This window comes from Melanotaenia boesemani, chromosome 16 (assembly GCF_017639745.1).
Source record: "Melanotaenia boesemani isolate fMelBoe1 chromosome 16, fMelBoe1.pri, whole genome shotgun sequence".
NCBI lineage: Eukaryota > Metazoa > Chordata > Actinopteri > Atheriniformes > Melanotaeniidae > Melanotaenia > Melanotaenia boesemani.
Window position 1 is genome coordinate 8,277,774 of NC_055697.1, and position 7,413 is coordinate 8,285,186.

Genomic DNA, 7,413 nt, shown 5'->3' on the forward strand with positions numbered 1-7,413 from the left:
CAGCTGCGAGGAGAAACAATTCTTTCCTCCGCTTGCTCTTTGTTTCTCTTTAATTGACTTTTTAACAAGGCTGAGCTCAAGTTGACCAGCTACCCCCCTTTTGTTCCCAACTACCGCTCACACACATATACCCTTTTTTTATTGGCTGAGGTGGGAAACTCATTAAAATTGTGTGTGTATGAGAGAGCAAAATGCTCCCAATTTCTGAATCAATGAGCTATGTGCAGAGAAGAATAAATGAACAACATGTTTATATGCATGATAATGTCGACCCGTCAGTTTCTGTCTGGGGAGGTCAAACTAAATAATGCATTCTGAATGAAATGAAAAAAAGTCTCTTGGGTGAAATTGGAGAGCCTTAGAGAGAGCCCGTACCAAGACCATCATTTGGAACAGTAATCAACCAAATACTGGGAGGTTAGCAAAGCTGAAGCTTTCATTGGGTTTTGCTGGCTCTGGTTTGAATCCTCCATGATCACAAGAGCAATGAAAAAAATCTAAAATAAACACAAGAACACAGACAAATACCTCAGATTATTAGGTATTCAACTGAATATTCAAATTCAACTGAGATGCCAAAGAAAAATGTTACCACTTTCTGAAATCCATGAATATGGATGTTGCGAGTCTTCAGCTCCAGCGTAAAATTAGTAAACATGAGAAATTCTTTACATCCACACCTATTTAAGAGCTATATGACAACCCTGCTAGCTGTTCCTATATTATTCTGATCAAGATCTATTCTGATCTAGCTGCAGGTCCTGCACTGCAGCCCTGTGGCTGTGGCTATGGACCCCAGCCTGGGACCTGGGTGGTTCTTGTGGTGGCGCCCTCTGTGGTCATGGGTGGGCTGGCTTCCGGTGTGACTGGATTCCCAAGATATTGTTTCCTCACAGCAGCATCAAGCCAGATGTTTTAATTTTACTGATATTTTTATACTTACATTCAGTTCAGAGACAGTAACAAGTGATGGGAGTTCATGTTCAACAGAATGTGGTATGGGCGGGTGGGGGGAGTGTACATGTGCTTTGTATGTGTGTGAGTTTGTGTGCGGTTGTGTGTGAACTATTATGAGGTGTACCTTTTTATGTATTTATTTTTTCTGTTATATTATTTGGTGTGTGAAAGCTTTTAAATTTTGTTTTTAACATATTATGTACAGCACTTTGTGTTGATTTGTGCATGAAAAGTGCTATATAAATAAAATTTGATTTGGTTTAGATTTAAGTACAGAGGAGGTGAAACACTAACAGTGGTTGCTACGAGTTTTTCTCTTCATTTAGGCACTACTTACACTTTAGGCTTATTCCACCTGCTGCTAAAGACTTGAAAATCACGTAGAAAATCATATCAAAGTTAATAATACTGTTTATAATTTATTTATTCCTAATTGATGGGTTTTGTCTTATTACTTTGTTTTTTTAGTTGTAACAAAACAACAAAGACAACTGGTGTCTACAAAGCTCTTATATCGTCTTACATAATTTTCTTTGCTTTTATAACGTTTATCTTGATGTAAGTTTGTTTCTTTCTTATTTAAGTCTATTTTACTAGACTCATAACATCTGGCTTTTGAGTGTAACAGGATCATTTTAATCATTCACTACAGCAGACACAGAAATTTATCAGCTCTTGCTCCAGTCTGCATTGATGGGGAACACAACACCTACTAGTTAATGAGGGTGCTGCACTTAGGGCTGCAAGTGTGGGTACAGGCCACTTTTCCTTCATAGAAACAAATTGTTACTGAGCATAATGTCTTTTATGGAGGATCTAAAAGGGCCAGCAACAACTTGCAAATGAAAAGGGATCATAGTGTTCCATTTTGAGCTTTGTGCTCATGTCCAAGTTATAAATAACACATTAGCCTAAATATCTAAAAGTGAAAATGTGGTCCAGTCTGCAGGATACAGTGTTATATAGTTGCAGTCTTCTCCCCTCTGAGGTATTGGTAGTTACTGAACCAATTCTGAATATACTGTAGGCACTTGAGCTTGAACGCAGAGTAAACGGTTCTCCTGGCAGCGGGGGAGGGATTTAATTAGCTTGTTTGAATGGGTGTATACACATGTTTTAAAACGAACTTTGTTGCACAGCAAAACCTAAAAAAAAAAACTGTCCAGTTTCAAGAAAAATATGTTGCCGTTTTACATTCTGCTGCACTAACTACATACCTTTTATTCTGGCAACTGGACTGGTATTTAAAGGAAAAACTGGTATTTAATGGTATTTTATGTTCTAACCTTAACCAGATATTTTATTTCTTAACAATAACTTGACATTTTATTTCCTAAACTTGGTGCATATGTAAAACAAAAGCGAATGATTGTACATTCTCACAAAAAAAGAGGTATAAATGTCTTACCTGTGCTTGTAATGGTGAAAATGAATGTAAAACGCATTTCCGGTTCAAAGAACGGGTCTTTTAATGTGTTACTACCATCCACCAACCTAATAAATGCGTGTTTGTTTGTAGATAAAACTGATGTTTATTCATGGCCCCAGAGTTCTTTACTCATATGACCTAAAAGTAAAAGAAAATAGACAGTGATGGGTGTAACTCTTTGGGCATTTTTGCTTGTTATGGTTGATAATTAGCCCTTTTCTGACAGTTTCACAAAAAGCAGCCTGACTACGTTTCTATACACAGTTATTTCCTTGTCCAAATACAGAAATAAAATAAATTACCTTTAATGACACACTTTCATGACATTGTGTGAATGGAGGTAGTGACAACAGGTCCTTAACAGAGAAAGGTTAAGATGACACATACATTTGTTTTCCAGATAAATAAAAAGAACTGTGTTTAACTCTGGTGCCTATAGGCAGATATAATTATTATGGCTGGCAGAATGTAGTCAATAAGCAACAAAAGGGATTGCATGTAATTTATCAATTTATTATCACAGAACTTCTCTCTGTAGACAAAAGAAGAGTATAAAATTCTGTGGTATTTGATAAGCGACTGTGTAAATATAATCTTACTTTAAACCTTTAAGAAATCCAAGAGCTTAAAAATAGTTTGATGCTTTGGTTGTGTTATATCAGTGGATAAAAGTATAAAAACAGTTTAAATTCAAATATTCCCAAACCTACTAACATCAGGACAGAAGCTGGCTTCTCCGATACCAAACGATGCCAAACCAACAGAGAAGAAAAATGTTTTAACTTTGGTAAGTCCAACTTTCTGCTCGCTCAGTCACACCTGCAAAAGAGGAAGTTTTATTTTATACAGCAAGCAGACAAGGTTTCACACCAATCCCCAAGCCTGCAAAAGCAGAATTGCATTTTTGGAAAACATTATTAATAGGCATCATAGAGGAGTGATGGGAGACCTGTCTTTTCTATGGCTCAGCATTTGTAGTGTTTATTGGTAGAAGTGTCCAGCTTCCTGCATTAAGTGGCTATTTCAGCATGCTAAATTTGAATAATTACTAACTTCTGTGGTGCTAAATTTGCACGTCATTTTGGATGTTTATGATATCTTATCTCATGCTGTCTTAATTAAACAGTAAGTAAATTCCAAGAGTAAAACATTTTTGTAAAAGTGTCAGCAAGTGATACTGGAATAATGAAATAGTAATCTTTTAAATAAGCCTCATGCATGTGTTATAAAATCATACAAGTGATGCTAAGAGGTTTATTTCTTTTTATCTTTTTCCTTTACATAGGTTTGGCTTATTTACCTGTTTGAGCTGTCACAAGGTTGCTGGATTAGCAACCACCCCAAAGGGTATGTTCATTTTATTGAGGACTTCTGGGGGACTAAGCCGGTCTTATCGCTTCCTCTCAGTTTGTGCAGTCCTTTGAACACACTTTATCTTCCCATCTCTGTACTCCCCTCCAAACGGTGAAGCACACAGGGCTTCCTTTGAAATAAATTAGCTATAGGAAGGTGCTTGAGTAACCAGTGAAGCATACTTAATTAGTAGAACAAAAACGAATGTTCTTTAAAAAAGAGGCTTGTGAAGCTTTTGAGTGGGATGATGGAATGCTTGAAACAATGAAATCCTCAAAGAGATGAGTAACATTGCTGAAAAATAGTCTTAATGTCACCTTCCCTCCCAAAGTGCTGCAGCCGAGTAACCATGGAAAAAGTGCAGGTAAAGAAGATGAATGAATGAAAAAGGCACCAAACATTTAACTCTTGCTGATAACCTAGATGATGGGAAAAGCAAGGTGCATTGCATGGGTTTGTCTTCCCTCTTTTCTGCTAAGGCTCAAAATAGCAGTTGTATGACACTTGGCTCCTGTGGGCTCAGGATGCTGTAAGCCAGCAGTAAAATATGATGCTGGCTGTCATGGATGTGCACTGTGACTGTTGTTGTTTGGCTGTGGAGGAATCAGATCAGGGACTCGGGGTTCTGCACCCAAAGGAGAGTAGATTTCATATTTCAGAGTGAAATGCCTTGTGGCACTATTCCGCCAGCCCTTGATGTGAATAGACAGGAGCTGCTGGGAAGGATTGAAGGATAAAAGAGGCTGAAGGAAAAAAGTGAAAGGAGTCAAAAAAAAAAAAACAGAAACAGAGTCTACCTGCTGTGTCAGCACTCAGACAGATGGAAAAATGGAGCACTCAGCATGGTGGTTACACTTAAAAAGGGTCCGAATCTTATTTGGTTGCACATTCATTCATTGTGACTTCATGTATTTAAAGTTGTAATACCCTCTGTTTAAAGTAGGATACTGTGCAGTACGAATGGGAGTACAGGTCAGTTAAGGTCAGTATCTTACCTGCAGTAGACAGCGGTCAGAGCACTCTCTATTTGGAGAACCAGCAAAGTGGTTCAGCCAAGCTAAAAGCTACTGAGAAACAGAGGAGAATTTGGAGAAATGCAGAATTCAGTTTGTGTGATGGCTAAGCTTCATAGACTGCCTGAGGCAAAGAGCCTGGAGTCTACCATGGGATACCTAAGTACCAGGGTCATTCCCACACAGACTACTTTGCCCCACGTTGCCCTTGTCAGTGAGACTGGGGCATCTCTGCAACTGTCTCACTAAAAAATAATTAATATGGTAAATAAGTAAAGTTTATTAAGTACTTTTCAAGGTCAAAAAATGCACAGAATTTGTGAAATAAATAAGAAAAATAAATGTCATAATAGCCAATAAAAATTATAAAATAAAATATGAGATAAAAAGAATGTAGTTTAAAGTACAAATCAATAAAATTCTCAACAAACAGCTGTTTGAAAAAGATAATTTGGTGCCACAGACTATAGGCTCCACCCCCTGGGGGGAACAACTGACAATTTCTGGGACTGTGAACAAAGACAGACAGCAGTAGTGCTTTTAGTAAAAAGCTGAGGTAGATCGTCTGGGCCATGGCTAATTAATGCTCTGTATGTTAACATAAAAAAAAACTTTTAAATGAATCTTAAAATCTACTAGAATTCAATTAAAAGAATATAAAATAGGGTAATGTATGCATCAAAGGCATCAACAGTCTGGCTGCAACATTTTGTAAACCTTGGAGGTGTGAAAGAGATAATTTATCCAAGTTGGTAAATAGGCATTATAATAATCTAAATGTAATGACACAAAGACATTTGGAAGTGGAATTTTTTTACACGTTAGCTTAGGAGGAGATATTTTGCAGTTCAGAAATGTCTCTTGAGTTAAAGAAACATGAACAAGACAGAGGTAATACATGACTTGAAGCCCAGAGAAGAATCAAATATTACTCCAGGCTCTTACCTCTTATTGTCCAACTGCTGAGGCCAGCGTTTGAAATCTTGAAGGGCTTTAGTAGATAGTTCAGGAGGAGCTATAATCATGGTCTTGTTGGAAATCCAAAACACAAATCTAGGTTAAACTGTGGACTGGTATGGACGGCCTATTCTGCTGATGAGCTTAAAAGACACATACAGCTGAATGTCATCAACATAGAAATCATAAGAAATGCCAGTTGAAAAAAGGCCTAAATAAGAAGAAAACCAATCTAATGCAGAACCAGTGATACCACTTGAAACCTTAAACCTAAAATGTAAAAGTAAAATGTTACAGTCAATGGTATCAAAGGTTGCTCTGAAATCTAGTTAAATGATTATAGAACACATAGAGAAGCAGCTCCCAAACGGTTCAGTTTAAGTAATTCATAAGAGACACTTTAGAAAGAACTCTTAGATTAGTTTCTATTTTCATTGTTTAACAATCATAATTTTTCTTCTATAATTTGAAGAGGAAAATGTTGATATACAAAGGTGTGATGTGTAACTAAGATGATGTCAGACTCTACTACCGTGGTTATTATAACGAATTTCTAAAACTATTTTGTCTGAGACTCTAAATAGGAGTAAGATTTACAGAATATCTTGCTTTAATGTCTACAAACAGAAATTTATTCTTTCATTTTAAAGCTCAATATACAGAATGTGGCACAGTGCATGCTTATTAAAAGAACATTGTTTTTTATTTAATTGACTGTACATAAGAACATAAGAATTAGCTTTTTTTTTTGTTTTGATATATTATGAAATCTCAATTGTTGGCTCTTGAATCAAAATGTATTGTGGCATAACTTGTGATATGTGCTGATTTAACTTATGAGTTACACACCTATGACCCTAAAGCATGATGTATGCTCCCTTTACATACGTAAATTAGTACGTCTGTTTCAAATGTCACTGTTCAAATATTCCAATGTGTCCTTTATGTTGGTGCGGTTGTTAGGCAATACACTCAAGGGCTGTCTAGATTTCAGAGTTCACTTTAGAGTTTTAACATCGGTTTCAGACAATAGCAAACATGATGACAGTAGAGGAGATAATGATAATGTACATTCTCAAAAAGAGACATAAAAAGAGGCAGCGCAGTAGATGATGGTGCTCTGTGCAGCCGTGCTTTTCCATGAAGATTAGGAATTCTATGGAGAGCAAAGCATTCACTTGTCCATAGAATGTTTTATTCCTCTTGCAATAAAAAAAAGAAAATTGGAGTCAGAAACAGATTTCAGAAAGAGTTAAAAGGAGCTGTGAAAAACTGCACCAGTGGCTCTATTGACATTCTTTCTACTGTAAAACAGGCAAGAGGTCAATATCCAGAGAACTGAAGGGAACATGAACATGTGGAAATCATACTTTCTTTTATTAACTCCAACACATGCCTGAACTGACAGGTATTACAATGAGCAATGCATTTGTTGCCTAATCTTGCCCCCCACCCCCCAACATCTCAAAGGATTAATCAGAGGTTTTTACAGTTCAGCTGCTAATAAGCAGACACATCTCCTTCTCCTCCCTTTGACCTGAATGCAGCAGCAGCCTTCCTCCCTCTAAAGTTAAGACTGCTGTGGGAGCAGATCAAACACATGCCCTCTGTACTCAAGGCAATGAAAAAAAAATCAACAAACAAATGAATAAATCATCACAGAAGGGGAAAAGAAAAACAAAGTAACAAGGAGCTTTTAAAATT